The following is a 23,225-nucleotide window of genomic DNA, read 5'->3' on the forward strand; positions in this document are numbered from 1 at the left end:
ACAGGGACTGTCTTACGAATACAATTATATGAATATAAATGATTACTCAATTACACATATTGAGAGCGTCCTTACAATTAATAAAAACGGACAGGTAATTTCGTTCAAACATGCATGTGTATCTATTTAGTCAAGATTACTTTTTAATACAATGAACTCGTGCCATACCTACATGTAAAAATGAGCATTGTATTGAATATGCATTGCTTATAAAGAAAGTTCGAAAAAGAACTTGAACCATATATAACAGGTACAGTGATAATATGAACAGACAAACATTATATGCTTTGGTAAAATTGTGAACATTAATTTTTTACATTTACTCAGCTTTTAAAACATTGAAATTCATAGGAAGTTCAAATGACAATATGCTGGTGTGTGATACTTAATCTTATCAAGGAAACGTCGAAGTCAGTTACTGAAATGACTACACTCTAGGAAATAATGAACTTCGTCGCCGAGTATTATCAAGATTACATTTCCTGTCAATTTAGTAATCCGTAAATGTATCGCTCACTTCCTATTCCGACTGACAAATGGTTGTTTCCTGTACTAAATATTCTAAAATACTTTATTAAGCCATCATTATATACTCCAAACATTAACTTCGAGATTTGAAAGTAGGGTATCATTAGTTCGAAATAGTATTCAGACAGTTTCTGTTTCACGCTTTTACATTATTATAAGATACATATGGCCCTTGTAGTAAATGATCCATGTCGACAAATTTTGTTTGGTTTAAACGCGACTATACCTTATTTGAGAATGAGATAAAATAAATAAATAAATAAACAACGGGTGCCATTTAATGTGCATTTCGTTACATAATGTTAAACTGTAGTTATACCCCACTTAAAATGAAGAGAATTTTGGTAATTAACATAAAATTGTGTGTGTGTGTGTGTGTGTGTGTGTGTGTGTGTGCGTGCGTGCGTGCGTGCGTGCGTGCGTGCGTGCGTGCGTGCGTGTATGTGTGTGCGTGCGTGCGTGCGTGCGTGTGTGTGTGTATGTGTGTCTCTCTGTGTGTATGTGTGTGTGTGCGTGCGTGCGTGCGTGCGTGCGTGCGTGCGTGCGTGCGTGCGTGCGTGCGTGCGTGCGTGCGTGCGTGCGTGCGTGTGCTGCGAGAGATATGGTAAAACCATCGGTAAGACAACATCTGCACGCAGCCATATCATTACAATTGCTTTTATGTTTTACTGTTTGAAAGGCAAAGGTGATCTCAAAAACAATTCGATTGATTTGTTTAACTTTAAATTAAAGTCACATGGACAGTTCATCTTTTATCGTTGTGAGATACTTAAAAACACAACTTTAAAAAAAAATAATTCATAAAGCGTTCATTCGAAAATAAACATGGCCTTTGATAACATTCGTGAATTATTTGTCGATGGAGTAATTTTGAATTTAAAAAACAACACTTTCCAGTTTTGTTCTTCACCATTTACGACAAAATATGATATTAAGGAAACTATTTTTCGATATGGGGCATTTCAACGACATGAAATTCGCGATATTTTTAAGAGAAACTGTATTAAGCAATAGTAAAAGAAAGCTTCGAATCGAATAATCGAATCAACCTTCGAGTTGCTGATGTGATCAAGGGAACTAGCAACAACTTAATGTTAATTCTTATGCCTATGTTGTTAAGCACAGGATTACAACTCGTTTGATGGTGTCATGGCAGCGGTACAAATTGATTCAGAAGCATCTTTTAATTTTTTTGTTTATCTTTTCATTTTTCCTTAGCTAACACTTTTTTACAGAAGGTTATAAAGTATTTTCATTAAAAAAATGACATGTATACATATAAATATTAGCGTCTTAACAAATGTTCTTACTTGCAGACTAGGCTGATTTAGGTGTTTGATTGTACATATTCTTGCAAAAGTTGAAAGTTAAATAGCAATAAGATAAAGTCATACAACTGTTAAACGTCATTTTTCGCACAAATAAACAAAGTCATTTTATGTTTTGCGTTGAGTCGTCCTGTTCTCCCTCACATATTTTAAACGTTTCTTCATTTAACAAGTCCTTTGTATGTTCAATACTCGTTTGCATACCAAGAAAAATATTCGACCGATTTGATATGCATAACAATAATTATGTTTGGACTCAATCTCAACGATGTCATTTTCGAAATGACGTTACGTTCTAATACAATGTAATTTTTTCAAAAACTACAATTTAATAATTCAACGTCTATCGTTTAAACACGTATCATAAAAAAGTATTAATAGCTATTTGTCGTCGAAGTTATATGATTTAGTTATATCTGATAGCATAAATGTAGATCTGATATACTATGAAAACCTCGATATTACAAAATGGAAACTTAAAAACGAGTGGCGAAAACGGGTATTACAGTTTTTTTGTACATGATTATTGGCACTGGGTATGTACAAAAAATGAGTTTACACTATATGTGACTTTGTTTCACACAATGAAGAGAGATGCACTTAATTTAAGTGTGTAAGGCCAACTTCATGGGAACAATTTAGTACATTAATGGTGTTTAAGATATCTTGTGTGAGTAGCTGTCAAATTTATCAGCAAACCACTCCTAAGATATCACTATACACTCAGGCATCAACCCGATGACTTTCAGGTATAAGAGTAACATATGAAGGGAATAACATAGCGATGTTTATACTTCACATTTGTATTATAAATCACTGAAAAGTTGTTCTTACCAGTACGTAGTTTGCCCAGTCTTAGTGTGTTGCCTCGACAGCAAAATGAGTGTGTTTGATATTGTCGTTGATACGAGCTGCTTTTTATTGGGAATTATAGCCTATACCTTTGGTTTTGGACGCCTCACAACGGAGGTATACGGGCGATTTTAATTGCATGTACAATGTATATAAGAAACAGAGGATAGAGAAATGACAAACCGTTAAGATATAGAACTAACAAGTTTTGCCACATAATTTTGAAACAAGGTGTTGGGGATGCTAGGTCAAGTTGGTACACAAACATGCATTCTATGTCCGTCTTTATTTTCCGATTAATATGTAAATTTAAAATACAGATATGATATCAACTAATATAAGCATGACAATTTTTAACATTCAGAGATCGAGTATGATACGGCTATACACATTGAATACAATAGCATGATATTATACGATTGCAATGGATACTTGCAGCGCTTTCAAAACAAAACTGTTCATTGTAAGATAGAATACGACAATATAAGATTTTACATGAAACGTTCGTGTATATACAAATCATTTATATCGTATTAAACTGCATAGCAGTAATTTTGTTTTGTTTAACACAGTTTATCACGTCTGTATTACATTAACCTCACAATCATTTACTAGTATCACTTCCAAACTGTTTATTGCAGTACTATGATTGGTCGTAGATGATAAAGGTATAGTACACCTAAAGTTAAAAGATATAGGCTTGCGAATGCACAAAATATCATTACCTAGATAATTGACGTATGCACTAACGGTTGCAAGTGATATGCATGTTAATACCTGTATTGCTCTAAGTTTTAATGATTTATTTTACATGAAAACACATTGCTTCACACAATATCGCTGAAAATGTAAGAACTAATATCGCTCTAATCTGTGACGTATCTTATCTTCAAACTTGTATTTAGTTTATGACTACTGCGGGTTGTACTAAATACAAAATTTTGATCATTTTTTCAAATACAATGGAAACTGCATGGTCAAGCCCGTTAGTCAAACACTTAAGTAACAATTGTCTTTAGTTGCAAAACGCTAGGACCCAAAATACACAAACAACACAGTTGGAACAAAGAGGCATGACAAATATTTATTTATACCAGTTACAATTACCGCCCTAAAACGGTCAATGAGAGATAAACTATTTAAGGGTTTACGCTCACCTGTATGCACACAACCTCACAATTGACTTAAAGTGACACTCTTATTCAAATTTAATACATTCACGTGTATAACAAACATGAGTGATAAACCTTTAAATACTTACCAAATACTGCATTGATGGATAATAATAATTACTGATAAAATGATTGTAACCGTGTATTCAATAGCTGAAAACGCAAACAAACAAATAAATGATGGTGAGTGCTAAAAGATGAACTATGATCTACCATCGTCTCATGAGAAATATCGTGTTTTCTGCTACTTTCTTTTAAATTAAACTCGGTGTCCTTCTAAAGAACGACCTTATTCATCATTTTTAGTATATGAAAAACAATAGTAGAAGTTGTGGTAAATTTTATTCGGTAGTACGGGTGCATCTTTAAATAAACATAATAATACCAAGTGCCTGTCAAGGGCGTTATTGGTACCACATACGTCAACACATTTTATGACTCGGTAGGGCATTAAATCGTAACTTTCTTCATCCGAATGCTAACGTAAATAAAAGAAATTATCACATCATGTACGAGTTCGTTAAGGTTGAGCATTCAAAAGATTGGCTTAACCCCCAAGGAAAAAAAAACGTTTCATATTTTACTGAATTCTAAACAATTGATAAGCTTGATATTATTTCTTATGTGAACATTTCGCTTTGGTGCGATGTGTTAATGTTGTTGGGGATGATTTGAGTATGTTGTATTGTAACTTTGAACAATGCTATAGATAAAGTATTGCATGTTTTAATCTGTTTCATGACCGTTTATTGCTATTTATTAAAATGTGAGCATTCTTATCAGAACAATATAAACCTATACGATATAGTTGTGTTTAATCATATCTTATATATGGGTAGGCATCAGACTTCTTTTATTTTACTTAAAGTTTAATGAAAATTACAAACTGTTTTCAATAAAGCACATTTATATATATATTAAGCAAGACTTATAATTAAAAAGGAAATCGATTATCCTAACTAACGTACTTTTGGTGCAACTATTTTTACGTGAACAGTGATCCGAAATCACTACACGGCATCATTTCAGTAAGCAACAGCACTCGCGCTTTTTTGGTAAACGTTTACACACATGATTTATCTACGTCTGTTTTTCCACACATTGGTAATTGTAGGTATGTAAAAAATATATTTAATGTTTTACTCGCACGGATAAAAACGCTGAGTGGAGCCTCGAAACCAGCTCACCCGTGGTTCGCATTTTTATATTCGGACCCGGAAAAATATGATAAAAAATATTTTCATGACTTAGATGCAAACTGGTCATTTCTAACTGACATTTAACGAGGGACAGACAGCAGAGCATCCTAAAACAGCCGCACAAAACAAGTGTCTAAAATGTCTAAGAAGTACATACAGTGGATTGACAATGTTATTAAAATTAATTAGATTAACAAAGCACATTTGAACTAATGAATACAGTATGAACAAAATGTGATCAAAATAAATGATATATGACGATTAACATTATAAACATGGTTCATGCTTAGCCACTATGTCTGTCATATGGCTTCCATGTTTATCATCTTATAGAATATTACTTATCTGAAAGTGTATTTAATGACAAAAAAAAAATCATAAAGAGTAATAAATTGTAATTTCGATTTAAAACAATAAATATTATCTGATTTAATTTTAGAACATCTTTAGATAAACATCTCCCTAAAACATCCTTTATAACACGTTTTAAACATTACAATACGTTAAATATTTTTAACAATTATACTTAAATAATAAATTTATCCACAGACGACCATGGACAATAGACAGACGACCATGAACGTTTGTTTTCAATATTCAAGTTTTACATTCGTCTCTGTTATTCTTTCGTCTGTAAATTCCGCTTATACCGCATACTATAACTCAGCGCAGCTTCGAGCACATTTTAACTTGAAATAATTAACCATATTTAATGTACTACAATGCTTAAAGTAATATATATATATATACATATAGAAATACTCATCATGTTACTGGATATCACATTTAATTCTCTAAAATATAAAACGATATGGAGGCTAAGCTACTACATCAATTATACAATATTGAGACATTGAAAAACAAAATTGTCTAGGTGAACAAAATACTGTCAGGATCTGACTAATTTTAATACACTTTATAATAATAGCTTACATGCGAATTGCCAAAAACGTATATATTACATATATTACATATATTGATTCAATTTCTAAAAGATGATATTTAATAAAAAAAAAAGTTCGATTAAGTTTTCATAAAAAGACTCATGTAATTGGTAGCAAAGTAATAATTATTTGTATATCTTATGTAAACATGACAAAACAGTTAATAGAAAGAAATCGATGCCGTAACGAAGAGTTCAGTTTTAAATCAACTCTCCCTCTTTTCGACAAGCATTTCAAAACAAAGTTCACTAAATGCACACATGCAATTTCGATTTTTGGGAGATCGAATCTAGATTGGCATATCATGTTATACACAATCTATATACAATAACAACATGCACCTTTTTAATGTATGCCATAATCCTTTGCAGTGGGTGTTTCGACAACATAACACTAATGCAAGTTACCGACCGTCAACTGTCATGGTCTCGTACAGGTCCTCCGTCTGATCTATATTCGCCTCTGTGATACCTTTGGCTGACAGCACCGCTTTCAATGTCTGTGTGTATACATCGTATTGCTTCCACCATCTAAAACTAAAATTTAACTACATATATACATGCACTCGACGTAATGCAAAGGTGATCCGCAACTTTGTAAGATTCACGGTAGACTATTCCTATACAGACACTGTTTATTTTATGGGTAACATCTGAGGTCACACTCATATAGGAAAGACTCGCTAGTCACATTAGTTGGATAGTAACGTTAATCATATACAAATACATGTAACTCGTACTTACAACGTATTATATGATAATTTGAACTTTGTTTCAAATGCAACGTATAAATAAAAAAAGCAAACTGGTTCTTCTTGGTCCGTATTACAGAAGCATCTTATCTTTAACTTTATCCTTAATTCATACATAAAGTCCTTAAATGTACTAAAAAAATCTTATTTTTCAAGAAATATTTTAAGTGATATTACAGAAACTTTTTATCTTAAAATAATCCTTAAATGGAGCGATTTCTTCCTTAAATTATAAGGAAGGTCCGAACCTTCCTTAGAGGTTGAGGAAAAATTCTTAGAAGTTGAGGAAATTACAAGACCGAGGAACGCTGATCCTGTTTTTGTCAAAAACTATCGTTTGCAGACAATAATACAATCGGCGGTTTACCAAAGGTATGTATTCATATTTAGATACCGATAATACCGTATTAAAGGTTTCCATTATGACTTGAAACGCGAATTGCGTCAGTGGAAGTAAAGAAAGAAAACATCCCCTCACGATTATTCTTTAAAAGAGTTGTGCACTTTCTTGTTTAAAACAAAAGGATAATACTGTTTTTGCTGTCATTACATCGTTCTTTTATCGCACGAAATGTGAAGCTTCAAGTGGCAAAATATTTAATAGTCGTATAAATACTAGTTGAATAGTATAAATACGTATTCGGATGAGGCTCGGTTTCGGATTTAATTGTTTATGTAACAATGAGTGATTTAATTGTAAGCCACATGTTTGCATCTTTATGTATTGTCTGCCTTGTGATTGTAAATAGGCAGCTTTGATAAGAGTGTGTAGTATTGGCATTTAACATCGCAAATTTTGGTTTGTATTATTTTAATTATGTTTCTGCTTTTTCACAGGCTTGTAGGGCTGACAAGTCCAGCATCTCTTTCTGCAAGACACTTTCAGTGACCGGTGGGGGCTGACAAGTCTAGCGGCTAGTTCTAGCCCGCTGGACACTTTCAGTGATCAGTGGGAGCTGACAAGTCTTGCAGTAGTTGTGGTTGGACACTTTCAGCGACTGGTGGGGGCTGACAAGTCTAGCGGCTAGTGCAGCTAGACACTTTCAGCGACTGGTGGGGGCTGACAAGTCTAGCGGCTGGTTATAGCCTGCTGGACACCTTCAACGACCGGTTTGGGCTGACAAGTCTAGCGGCTAGTTTGGCTAGACACTTTCAGCAGTTGATTTGAGCTGACAAGTCTAGCGGCTGGTTCTAGCCTGCTGGACACTTTCAGCAACCCGTTTGTGCTGACAAGTCTAGTGGCTAGTGCGGCTAGACACTTTCAGCGACTGGTGGGGGCTGACAAGTCTAGCGGCTAGTTCTAGTCTGCTGGGCACTTTCAGCGACCGGTTTTGGCTGACAAGTCTAGCGACTAGTTAGGCTAGACACTTTCAGCAGCTAGTTCCATCCTTCCAGTATGGCAGATAGGGGCAATATCCTAGATGAAATTACCAACCAGCAACTTGTTGATAGGTATCGCTTCAACAGGGCAGGCATCAATTACCTTGAAACTGTGTTTGGACCAGCACTGGAGCCAGCTACAATGAGACATAAGAGTTTGTCGGCTATGGACAAACTCCTTATTACTCTAAGGTACTTAGCAACAGGGGGAATTCAGCTAAACGATGCTGACATGCACAATGTCTCACAGCCAGCAGTATCAAAAATATTGACTGAAGTGACAAATCATCTGTCATCTGCTGATGTTTTGGGAAGGTTTGTGCGTTTCCCACTAACAGTCTGGTAGCTTGATGCACAGGTTCATCAGTTTTATGGACTGGCACAGTTTCCAAAGGTGGTGGGTTTCATAGATGGTACCCACATACGTATTCAGGCCCCTTCGGAGGATGAGCCGTCTTTTGTCAATAGGAAGGGTTTCCATTCAATTAACGTACAAGTTGTGTTTGATGGTTTTGACAGAATAACAAATGTGGTTGCCCGATGGCCAGGGTCTGCACATGACAGCAGAATTCTTCAGCAGAGTGGCCTTAGGAACCTATTTGATGAGGGTCACTTACCTAATGGTCAATACCATCTTCTTGGGGACAGCGGATATGCTGGGCGAAGGTGGCTACTTACCCCATACCTCAATCCCCAGCCTGGTAGCCAAACAGCATACAACAGGTAAATGTAATTATTCTGCATGACATTGATATAGTAAACAAAGTGAACAATTATTGAAACATTTGTCAACACTGAAAGAAAATTGTAAAATTTAATCATGTAATAAGGTGATCTGTAACACTAGAAGCTTTCACGAGACATAACTAAACCTATTTTTTCGTCAAAGTAATTAAAAACAACAATGCCCTCTTCATTATTTTCTTTCTGAACTTCTTTGAATACACTGATGCATACATGTTCTCACGGTGCATTTGCTTTGATATGGCAGTGGTAAGAAAATAATCTTATTTACACTCGTCAATGTATATGTAATGATATATATATATATATTTTTTTTTTTCAGATCCCATAAAATTACTAGAGCCAAGGTGGAGAGAGGCATAGGCCAACTTAAAAGACGATTCGGTGTTCTCCATGGTGAAATTAGGGTGCAGCCAGAAAAAGCTTGCAGGTATTAGTAATATGCAAAACAAAAATTGCATAAAAAAATATACTTTTAAGTTTCATGCACTTTTTCAAACAAAAATAAAACTGATGTATGGGCATGTGGCCATTGTCAGAAGAGTAGTTCCTAATGAAACAATGAACATGTTTGGCCCAGGAACTTGATGGACATGTTGATCATGGGTATGTGACCCTATGGATTTGGAGGTTTATATCAAACGTTTTATGGTGACATTGAGCTGAAAATTTTAGCTATTGTGTCCTAGACTTTAGGCCAAAACTTTAAGGAAAGTTTTTAGTTAAAAAACAAGCAAGTATTTGTGTAAGCTTAATTAAAGGAGCATTACTGGTACAAACATAAGCATGACACAGAAAATTTACTGAACACATACTGTTTTATTCAACTCATTCCTGCATTTGTTATGTCCAGCAATGTTACAGCATAACATGTCAAACATACAACTCATGAGCTCACTGTTCCAGTTATACATATATATGCAAACATAAGTTAAATTAGAAAATGAAAACAACCTTTCACCGGGTGCATTAACCCTCTTAATATGATTAAAGATTCAGATAAAAATGATTTCTTTTTACATACAAACACCCAGTACTGACATGTATTTACTATTTAACACTCTGTTAATCAAATCCTAATACATTGAAATAACCAAAAAGCACTTAATACTGTGTTTAGACAATGTATGGAGCCTTTTTGTTCAATGTTGTTGAAAGAACCCTTTCAAATTTACAAAATTAAATTGACAATATTTGTAAATTCAATCCATTTAAATAACACATTTATGGTATTAATATTATTTTTGGTCAGTGTGGTTTGTTGATTTCAATGTTTACTTATATACTGGATTAACAGACATTTTCTGAAACAATATCTGAATATACAACTGATTTTTTTCATATTAGGTTTTTAATACATTTAATTCTATTAGATTCAATACATAATATGAAACAGCTTTGTTTCCAATTATTTATTTTTTTTGCTCTTTTGGTTGCAATTTACTGCCTTCTAAAGGCTGTTTACCCTCGTGTAATTCTCCTCCCCCCCCCCCCCCCACCAAAATCATATATTTTTTCCAAGTTAATCATGAAGGCTACTTTAATACATAAAAAAACAATGAATTTCTTGAAAATTAACAAAATCTCTACAAGACTTACTCTTTCACATGATAATGTATTCATAAAAAGGTAAAAACATGTATATTTACCATTACTTAAGCCAATGTGACCTGTTTATTTTTCCCAAAGTGAACCTTTTTTTCCAAATTGCAAGGCACAGGCTGTAAAAATAATCTCCCAAAAAATCACTGAAAATCTATACTATTAAAGTGTATCAATTCATTAATTCAAAAACATTAAAAAAAACAAGTTATTTGCGGTGTTGACATAATTATTCTGAAATTGAACAGTAGTGTTCTTAAATTTCTGAATAAGAACATTCCATTGTTTCTATAAATTACATAATTGTTCTGACCTGCGATGTTTTGCACAATATCTGTAAAGCGCGGAACATACCAATGCCAGACGTGATTGATGACGGTGGCAATGCTAACAACATGGACAACAACATTGCTCCTTAACATGGTATGCAGTACAGAGATTACTTCGCCAACACCTACTTTTAAGCAGTACATGTAAGGTTTTTTATTATATCCTCTATAATGATATATAGAGATTAACCGATGAATTGAAAAGGATATTTCAATAGGTGAAATAACATTTTGATACCATTCTTTAATTTTTTAAATTTTAGCAAGCTCCTACTGAAAGGAAATACATATACAAAATGAACGTGCAAAGTGCTGGTACACACTTTTTATGATGTCAATTCTGAAATGACATTACATTTGCCTAAATTTTGGCCGGTTGCCTGAAAAACTTCCAATAAATTTTAATTATATTATCTCATATATTTATGCATATAATAAAAGAATTTGTTAACTTCAGTGTAAGATAGCAAAATATTTTACATTGTAAACCCAGAAGCCAATATTTCACAGATGAGCTACACCACTTGTGAAATAGAGATTTTGGTGGTCACTCCGTGAAATATATTATGATCTTATACCTGAACATTAAAAGTACAAATGAATCCGAGGCTATAATCATTCTTCGCCAAGCTGTTTTTTGAGTACCCTGATCTGGAGCCGTAGCTTCTCTTCCCGCAAAGCTTGCATCACAGTATGGCAGGAACAGGTGCAGATCACTGAGTCACTGCTGCAAACAATAAGTCAGTTTTAATTACAAGTATAAAAAGAAACTTGAGTTATCACTAAATGTGATTTGAACACCCCAAACAAAGTTACCACAGAAACAGGTTTGCCATATAAGTATAAGCATTTTGTATAAAGTTTCATTCAATTCCATATTATAAGTCAACTTGGTTCTGAAAAATACAGTACAAGAATTGATTGTGGCACTTTCTTTTACTTTGTACTGACATATACAGTTCAGTTATTAACAGTGACAACTTTTATCCTTTGTTTTAGATTGTGCCATGGCCTGAAATCATTGGATGATGTGCTGATGAAAGGTTTACTTCATTTTTGAATAGACATTATTTACACAGTTTGCAGTAACAATTTTGGCATGAATGTGTTACTTACATGTTGTATGTCTCACTGGTCACATTAAGGTCTGTCACCATCTGAACTGGGCTGAAAGAAAAAAAAAGATTTCATTACATTAAAAATGAATAGCTTGAGAAAAATGACTTATAATATATTGATGTATGAAGAACATAACAGCTGCAAGTTTTAACCACTACTGAAATATAATTGTACTTTATTGTATACCTGTAAATTGTAACCAAGTCTTCACTTGCACTAAGACTTGCATTGGAACTGGCACTTTTTCCCCATGTTGATGCACTGTAATGGTTTTAGGAGATATACATACTTGGTACAAATAATAAAATAAAGATATCATTTACAATTAAAGTAGATGTAAAAAATAACACACAATAAAATTATTGCATTATAATATTGAATTTGCATTCTCAGCTTTTCACATAACCCTGTTGTTGTTGTTCGTGTGGCCTCTTCCTTTGTTCACTTGAACTAGATATAAATTTCCTATTTGTTATATATAGTGATAGCTTTCATCACAATCTAAACAGAAATGTGTTAGTATGAGATAACTGATAATATGTATAACCAGTTTACATATTAACTGTCAGTATATTTGCAAATTGATATTGTTTCTTAATCCTAACATTTATTTTAAAAGTTGCTTTTATTATAGCCATACTTTTACCTGTTTAGATCACTCCCATTAGTTGTGGAAATGCCTGTGGATACACTGAAAAGATATAAACAGTTTTCTGATTAATGAATGCAATGAAATTAAAATGTTCAGTTTGTGATAAATTAAACATTTATGAAAACAGTTTAATCAATCAAGATGCATTCACTACCTGAACAATTTGTTAAAAATATGTACCTTCATTCTTTTTATAAAAGTTTTTTGTATGTACAGTGTTAATGCTTATTAATGTTTCATCTATGAGCATGTGCTGCAGGTGAACAAACAAAAAATGATACCCCCATTTGTTATTACATGTCATTAGCTTTATTTATTTAATCTTTACAATTTTATAAGCAATAACAAACACTTGAATGATACTATGAAAATCTTAATCTGATGCACTAAGGAAACATGGATAAGAGTGGTTCTAAAGTTAAGGTGTCTGCAACTCGCTTAAAATGTTAGAGGCTAGAATTCAACATGGTGAAAATTCTCATATCTGATCGCAACGGAAACCAACCCTGCTTTTACATTAGAAATAGGTAGCAAGAAACCCCAGTATTTAGCTGTTTAATGGTAACAAAAGCAGTATCTGTTACACTCAATATGGGTGGGAGGTAACTATTACAGCTATACATGCAACGATTAATGAGTTTACTTGTTGGAGGGCAGCTGTAGAAATCCGGAGTCCATTGGCATTCCAGCCTGGCCGGATATTCCAATTAGGCCGCATGTTTTTTTCCAACTACAGAAATTACAGCATCTGTCAAGAGACCAATAGTCCCAGCATTAGGTCCACCACCTGGAATAAGTGCAGTGTAAATGATTATCATTGTAGAACATAATCGAAAAAATGGATAAACAATAGCATTTCCATGTATTAAGATTTTTTGATACATGATCAACTGTTGCAATATTAAAATGATACATTTGCAAACACATGACATATGCTTTTACTTACTAGTGTTATGAATGTATAAAAAAACAAACCGAAAACAAAGGTTCTTATGAAGCGTACCGAGTTTAATTTGAATGAAATAAGCATAAATCACGGTATTTCTTCTTTATGAGACTATAGTAGACCATAGTAAATCTTTAAGAAATCACCAATCAGTAATATTTTTTTTGCGCTTTCAGCTATTAAATATACGGTTAAAATCATGTTATCAGTATTTAATTTTTCCATAAATTCATTATATAGTAAGTAGTTAAAGGTTTTTCAGTCAAAAGTGATGTGTGTTTTACATGTGAATGTATTGATTTTGAATAAGATTGTCACTTTAATTATATGACACACAATATGAAGAATAAAAGTTTATATAAAGAAAAAAACATTTTGACAGCAATTTTATCCATAAAGTGCATTACTTTTGTGTACTGAACATAGAATATGAATAGCAACAAAAATACATTAAATGAATTTAATGAATTATACCAGTTTTTTGTTGATTTTGGATGTAATCTTGGTAAAGGTTTTTATGCCGCTGCACCAAGTTGTCCCACTTCTTCAGAAGATCAATGGATGAGCGTGGGAACTCTGATCTAGCATTGTACATCTTTGGTATGGTCTCCTCCCACATGTGCCGCTTGGTTTTTGTTGTAATAGCTTAAACAAAAAACAAAAAAAAACAATAAGAATAGGTGAGTCTGTAGCTCTTCAAAATACACTAAATGTGTCTAAATTCAAAATCTTGTAAAACAACGCCAAAATAAATTTATGTGAAAAAGTTTTGATACACACATAAGATCACACTAGTCTCAATATTTCGACTGTTCTGTCTGACTATTGTACAAACCACAGGGGCAGGGTGTGTAGTTGGAATTTTTATTATCTTAACTTTGTATTTTACAAAGATAACAGAATAAAAATAAAAAAAACATTGTTTTTGTAAGTTATCAATAGTAACAAGTTCACCTTCATTATAAATGAGACTGGGATTTAAAAAATAATGGGGGGGGGCGTGGTCAAAGGGGTGTGTCAAAACAACAACGCACTCTGTGATACAAACATGTATACATGCAATTTGGACGTTAGTTATAATTTTTGCGATGATTTATCACTAGTCCTTTAGTATTCATTCGTTTTGTTTCGTCCCGTCAGGATGCAATATTGTAACAGTTGCCGTCAGTTGGCACTGACTACTGCTTAGATATATTTTAGTTGTACAAATATACTCACAGGGTGTGTGCTTGTTATGCACGTATTGGTAACGGGTTAGATTGTGTGTCCCGCTTGGTCCTCCCATAGCCTCTGCCAACAGCATACAATCATGCAGGGAAAAATTGGGAGAACGTTTCTTGACATCTTGTTTCTCCATATTTACAAAGGTAAACAAAGACAAATGCCGTCTGCACGATATATTTAGTGCGCACTTCCTTATTCCGGTTCTATTTTTGTGCTGGAAAATACCGGAATTCCAGCTTCCGGTTCTATATTTAGTTGGCGAACTATTGGAATTCCAAAATCCGTTCTATATTTAGACACGGAATTACCGAAGTTCCTTAGAAACGCGGATAGATATTTTTTAAGGTTAAAAATAAAGATAAGGAATATTCTACGAAAGATTTCCTTAAGATTTTTTAGGAATACTTTTTTTTCCTTACCTAAGGAAATTATTCAAGGATAAAATATTACTTAAAATAAATATTAAGATGCTTCTGTAATACGGACCCAGAAGGCATAACTTAAACACTATGTGGTGATGGGACTTCTAACACATGTTTATAATGTTTATATAAGCATGTGAAGAGTAGTCATGCTTATAATTTCTGAGATTTTGACCGACAATGACTGTCAAATAGTTCTTAATTAACTATAATACATATATAAGGACATTTAGTAAAAATCTTTCATAAAAAATAGTGTAAACACTGCATTGCACTCAATCTAAATATTTAGAATGGTAATCACACAAATGTTTTATGTTTCATATAAGATTATAGAAGTGAGCCAACACGATACAACAAGCGATTTTGTTTGGTTGTTTTTTTTGTCAAAAGTTCTCCTTCCTTAAAGAAAATACACTTTCAATGTTTGCACATATTTCGTGTAATCAGACCGTGCAACTGATCATAAAAAGTAGCCCTGCGATTTTGTTTATAAAGTATTGGATAGTTTAACTTATTCTGATAGGGCTGATCAATGAAATGAAATATTAAAGAAACGAAAGAAAAGAGAAGAATATTTAAATGAATTTAAATTTATGCATCTGTGTCCTTTAATATATATTTTACTCCTCTGCTATGTATCTTACTGATTTTCTGTCACATGTTTCTTAAATACACTCAAACCTGTACGAGTTGTATCAACGACTTCGAATTGGAGAACTGAAATATAGTCCCATCAGGCGAACACCCGATTGTCTATACAATGACGAACCAGCGTTTACGTACAATAAGACCAACTGTATGTGCTATTTAAACGGGATATAGGACCTCCCGCGAAGCACCTCAAAATACGTCATTAGCGCAGAAGATACATGCTAATTTTTTTAAAAGAAATATCTTGGAAAAGCAACTGCTATAAATGTAACAGAATTTGTATAGCTGCATATTAATTTCTTATCATTTAAAACAAATACTACATATTTAGGATTTGACTGCCCACTCAAGAATGTTTCGAGTCAATCATATGGGTTTCGACTGACGTTTGAGACTAAATATTACGTTAATAATATTGACACCATTTAATACGATGACAACATTGATACCCATCTCATGGACGGCGACGTTGTGCTTCCGTGAGCTGTATAAATGGTTGCTTTTTAAATATAAATTCCCTTTTAAACCAAACATGCTGATGAAACATTGCATTCAATTACTATATCAATTGCGATTTATTTTTATATTTTTTTTATATTTTATGAATAATTATATGATCATTCCGATCATTACGCTACTTTCTAGCACATCGGATAGGCATTTCCGGTGAATTCAGCCGTGCTGGAAAACTCCATCTGGCATCCCCCCCATGCCAGATGAGTCACGCGCTGTGACGTAATACTTTTAATTTCTTTTATTTTACATTTAATGTAACCATAATTATGAGATTTCAATAGATGAGTTCCATAACTATTAACTTTACAAAAACACACCTTCAAAACAAAACAAAATAACCCTTAAAATACGTGATACTGATGGAACTTCTTGACGTATGCAGTGAATAAATATTAATGCACGTCATGACGTCAGCTGACATCATCGCACGTGCTGTTTGGTGAAATTTACAAAACTGCGCTTTTCTATGCATTTTTCACAAAAAAGTGTAATTCAAGGTATGCTAGAAAAAATATATTTCATGTGTGTCTGTTCCGGATTGAAAAATCCGACCCTCGGGCACGATGCGTAGCCGGTAACTCGGCAAGCCTCGTTACCCGGCAACGCAGGTGCCCGCGGGTCGGATTTTTCGATCCGGAACGAAAACACATGACAGATATTATAAATATCCACGCTGGAATGTCATTCACTCTAAAGTTTAAATAAACACATTCATTCACAATTGTATTTTGCACGTGGTTTTCATGGTGTACTATAGAAATAATTTTCCGTAAATGACCCGCACTTCATATCGATATGTGCTAGATTACATTAAAGCGTCATGTTTTCATAGCAGTATTTATACTATCAAATATAATGAAACGATGCATGTATAATTATCTACTGTTTTTTTTATTAAGACCACAATTAACTTGCTGAAAAAAAAACTATTACCACAAATATCCTACATTTCCTCTCCCAAAGTATTTTACTTCAAAATGTTAAGATAAATTGTTTAACTAACTTTACCCATGTCACTGAACCCGCAAATACGTTTATGAGGCTTTATTTCAGTTGTACATGTTAACATTATTATATTGCGTCATAATTTCACTTCGATAACATCTGCTTTACCGATGCTTTATTGAAATCTATTGTCTGTTGTAGCAAATGTTACCATGGCAAATAAAGGTAATTGTTGTTGTTGTTGATGTTAGTTATCATCCGCATAGTAATCAACATAAATGTCCATGTCAAATACAGTATATTACATGAAGAGTCTTTCAGTACGAAATTATTTAGAGCCGTAGCAAGTATCATTTAGTAAGAACCAAATCGTATTTATTCCTGTGATGAGCATTATGATATCAAGACTTCTAAACGCTGTATTCTACCGAATGTTTATACTACATTCGTTTGCATGTTTCAGAAATTCTTATTTTATCTTCTTCATGACGTTTTTTTTTTGTGAGATGACGAGTGACTGTGAGTTGTGTATTTCAATTTATTAGTTAATTGTCTTGTGCATTTCCCGGGAAATTCGTAAAACATAAATCAGACAAAGATAAAAAAGAAAATATATTGAATATATACATTATTATTGAATAAACTTTCGAACATTTGCTTGTTGTCTCATTTATTGAACAGACGCAATTTTTATGAAGCAAAAATTCATCTGTGAATTGCTGTGTGCATATCCCGGGAAGTTCGTTTTACAATGTAAGACTTATATATAAAAAAGAAAATATATTGAATACATGCTATAACATTGATGTAATGTTCAACAATTGTTTCCGCTTTATGTATTGCAAGAAATGAAATGTTTTGAAGCAAAAAAAATGGGATTGTCATGTCCTTAATGAGCGATCAGTTGTGTTTGTTTCTATAAACATCGTTTTAAAACATATGCAATCATTCTTTACGATCAATTATCATCAGTATTCATACGGGTAAAAGGAAAAATAATATAATTGCTTTAAAAGTAGTTCTTGAAATTGATATTTTCAATCCACAGTTTGAAGTTAAATATCAAATGTATATTTTATCTGCTGTTATTTCACTGATAAAACATTTAAGTTTACCGAAAAACTTGAAAGAAACATTCAAACGCTGCTTTAGTTATACGTCATGTAAACCTTACTAACTTTACCTATATTGAACTTCACCACTAGCATATGAAAACGTTATATGCTATCAATGATGGCTTACCATGACGACCACCTATAACATGCTTTATACATATGACGCATATAATTACTGTACATTCAAAATAAATACCTTCATAAAACGTTCATACATGACCCTTAACGAAACGGCATTCAGAAAATATTTCTTTACTTCACAACAGTAAACACTAATCCTCTGCTGAACATTCTCAGATGACTCTTATTATACATATAAGATTATTCTTACGGGTTAGTATACAACAATATAACTTCGTATTGCATCGAAAGGCATAACATAAAGTAGTTTTATCCGCATTTATTTTCACACATGAGGTATGTTAAATATGAAATTTTTCGCCACCGTCTGAATTAATAGAGCTCTACGGTACAATACGGTGACTTAACTGAACTGCATTTGTATTTTTATATTTCACTCCATGAATAGTTTGCGTGAAGACAACCCATTGTTTAAATGCTATTTTGTTTCAATAGATGAAAAAAAAATCTGCTGGTTTAAAAACATATGCATCTTATCATTAAGTGTACATGGTATAAGTCATAAAACATACGGACGGTATACAAGCAATATAATTATTTAACAAGAGTATCATAATGGGGTGCTCAACGCTCGTCCGTTTGTGTTAACTGTATCAGGCGGCGTAACTTAAGGTGATGGGATACGTTGCTCCGTCAAAATTGACGTTCAAAATTAAATATATTTCAACTTCTTTGACAATTGGCCAGAATGATGTGTCAGGCATGTTTTTCTCATTTTTGCTAAAATGACTTATATCGGCGGCGTCGGTTAGTGCAAAAAGACGCTATCTAACACCATACCCCTTTTTACACTTTTGATTGGCGTCACTCAACTGCCGTTTGTCATTATAAAGTTATGAAAACTGCTGTTAAGATGCCTTACTACAGTTATATAACTATTACAATATGTATTTTCAACAAATGTGTCTATTAGTTGATGTGCAGAAGATAAGCTGCGTGTCATTACATAATTGTGCACGTTAATTTACGTTCAACGACTGGCCTGTTATGAAAAAAACTTCACTAGATGCCTGGCATTTCCTATATTTTTTCTAACATTTTGTAGCTTGATATTTAGCCTTTCGTGTTATGTAATAACCTATATGTGTTTCGGGCTAATTAAGCAACCAATTTTAAACAATGGGTTCAGAAACGTTTGTTTTAAACGTTACTGACGTCAACTTTGTTTTGATGTACGTAGTCGTAATGCTGGCGTTAAATTGTGATATTTTGAAAACGGAATGCAAAGAAACCGTAATGTCGTCCAATAACTAAGAAAAAAAGTCAAAACAACATTAAGCAAATGGAACGGAAATATGATTTTCTATAACAAAATGTGTTTTTGATAGATTTGCATTCATGTTTGATAAATTTATTGGTTGCATGAACGATGGCGATTATGCATATTCACGTACATGCGTATTGGTAAAGGTAAGTTTTATTAAATTTGCGATGATCATCTATACATAAACATGATATATAACTTTATAAAGATATGTCATATACATGAAATCATAACCATTTAACATTCCTGGATGATAACCAGAACTATCATCAAACGATGTTCCGAGTTTATCAAATACAAAAAAGAACAGTTGATGGAATGGGTATGCTTTTCTCACTGATTCGTATCTCGTTAATACGTATAAACGGGTTGAAAACACGTCAAGATTAGTAGTGCAGGAAAGACAGTAATTGATTAGACTAAGGTTACACACTGAATGTTACGTTACGAATATGAACCTAATTTTATACGAGGACAACATAAATACTCAGTCGTATGGACGGCGACGTTATGTTCCGTGAATCGTTTATATGGTTGTTATTATACTATACACACCAAAACATGTTGATTAAACGTTAATGTTCTAGATCATTTGCGCATTCTTTTGTATAAGTAATCATATAAGAAGTCCAATCATTACGTAAGTTTGTTATCGTCCGCAAATTTACCGACATACACTTTTCATACATAATAGTTAATAAGAGTAGTCATTCAGTACTACATTTATTAAAAGAGTCTAAAGTAGTATCAATAAGTGTTAAACACTTCTTAACTATTTCTGTTATGAGCAATATGATATCAATACTTTTGATCGCCGTATTTTAGTAGAACTACATTGCCTTCGGTTGAGATAACGATTGGCGATGATTTTTTTATTTCATTATAGGGTATTTTAATTAAACAGTCAAATAGTTTTGAAACAAAAACGTTCAAGAATTAGGATTGCCATTTCCGTAATAAGCTATTAGTTTTTATTATTTCTAAGAAAATCTTTATTCGTCGTTATAATCAATTATTATTTGTCATACTTTAAGAAAAAAGTGCCGTTTTCATTTGAGTTAAAGGGACGGTAATACATTTGCAAGTAGTTCTTGAAGTTGATATTTTCACTCCTTAGTTTGAAGGGTTTTTTTATTTATATTTTAGCTGCTGTTAGTTTACTGATTAAACTCCTTATCTTACCGAAAAAAAGTAGAAACATTCATTCGCTACTTTAGTTATACTTCATGTATACCTAACTAATTTTACCTATATTAAACTCGACCACAGACCTATGAAAGCGGTATATGCTTTCAAAAATGGCGTACCCTTTCTACCACTTATAACATGCTTTATACATGTGATGCATATAATAACTGTACATTATAAAGTAATACCTGCATAAAAACGGTCATACATGACTCTTAACGTAACGGCATTCAGAACATATTTCTTTACTTCATAACAAGTAACTCTAATCCTCTCCTGAACATCCTAAGCTGGCTCTTATTATACCTCTAAGATTATTCTTACTCGTAAAACACTGGACCATCACACAATGAGATGCCATCCAGGACAACTTTCCCTTCCTTCCTCAAGTTGAACATCAACCCTCTCCTGAATGCCGCCTTTAACATCCTACATAGCAGCTCGCCCTCAGGGTCGCTTTTCAAGTGTCCTGTGAATGTGCCGCCTTTATACGGTTTTCCTGGGGACGGATGGTGCGTCTGCAAGTAGGGAAGACAAACGTTGTATTAGACGTGATGGAATGGATATAAGTACAAATATACCATACAATACATTGAAAATTTACTGGTCAGGAGATTTGATGGTCAGATACGAACGAACCATTTTGATTGTAATTTAAGCATCCTTGAGATTTCAGTTCTGAAGGATGTTTTTTTCGGCATATGTTTATCCCTAAACTGTACAATTAAGGCGGGGGATAAAGGGAAGAACATGATTGATTCAATAAAAACAAAAGCACGGGAATTGAAATAGGTTTTGCGTAAATGGAATAAATTTTGATATCTACACGTTTAAGGTCTCGTATTTTAAGAAAAAGTTCAGGCAAAAATATTCATATTGCTTTACTTTATATAGATTATACTGGTTAAATTAAATTACCATAACGGAATAGGTGTTTGCTGGTGTGTAATTTCTTTTTGACTCAAATATATATCGAGTTTCCAGTAATATCTATATAATAATAGATTGCACTGTGCTTCATGATCATGGATTAGAAAAGATTATATTTGCTATATAAACGATCCTACGTACATGAACCTACCAAAAAAAAAATCCATATAAACATAATTGCAGCCTAATATTCTGAAATGAGCATAATGTGATTGCGGAATACAAATTGGTACCTTTATATAAGAACGGAATGTAATGCCATGATTTAAATAAACTTTGGTATAAACATCGTTAAAGATGTTAATGGTGTTAAGAAATTTAGCGAAAAAAATGATGTAAATTTAATTTAAATTCTGCTGAAACAAAGAATAACACATTGTTGATTATTTCCTATTCTACTGTTGTTATATTTATAAAGTTATACTTCATTCATTTTACCAATTTAATTTTGATATGCTTGCCATGTAAAGATTTAGGGATGTATACTTACATGCATTATGAAGTATTATGACGAACTTTTTCTTTGTATTTGCAAGTAAAATATGTCAATTTCAATCTTCACAATAAATAAAATGTTCTTTATAAAAATAAATGAGGAGAAGCAAATAGCTTTCTGAATGACTTTTAATGAATTAGTGCTATTGCGGAAAAATATCAATATTGGTTAAATAAACATGGGCGCAAAGGTGAATGGTTCCAATATTTTTTGCCTAACTTGTTTGGATGTGTTTTTGATATAATTTTAACAAATACGTTTAAACATTTGTTTTCTAAGGAAAAATGTTTTATAAATTGATAAAGATCAAGATTTGATTTAAATTCAATAAACAAATACTACCGACAATTAATTCCGAGTAAAAACACATTAACACGTATAGAACAAATATTCCTTTTATTCTACGCCTATATTCATATGTATAACTTAATAGGAATCATGTTATTTATTTAGTTTGTGCATCGTAGTACATGCAAACCTAGCATTCACTCATTAAGAGTGCCATTAAATTAGTTTATTTTATTCTTTGTAAAAAGACATTAGTATTATCAACTATCTTAGTGCTGATTTCAACATGATATGTGACATTTGTAACCATGCTGAATTTCCCGTGGCAAAAATAGTCTTATTGCATGTCAAATTATCAGTGTATATTCCCCCAATAGCTTTAAATGCATAGCAAAATATTGGCACGCATGATGACATCAATGAATATGACGTACGGTGCAAAATCGTATACTTGTGACATATACTATTTTAGCGTCTTGTGTCTTCTAGTGTCTTC

At 32.9% G+C, this 23,225-nt stretch overlaps 1 pseudogene; it reads left to right on the forward strand.

Moving 5' to 3' along the window:
* The first annotated feature begins 8,170 nt into the window (after positions 1–8,170).
* On the forward strand, positions 8,171–10,964 carry LOC128241123 (putative nuclease HARBI1; annotated as a pseudogene).
* The last annotated feature ends 12,261 nt before the right edge of the window (positions 10,965–23,225 follow it).

This window comes from Mya arenaria, chromosome 7 (assembly GCF_026914265.1).
Source record: "Mya arenaria isolate MELC-2E11 chromosome 7, ASM2691426v1".
NCBI lineage: Eukaryota > Metazoa > Mollusca > Bivalvia > Myida > Myidae > Mya > Mya arenaria.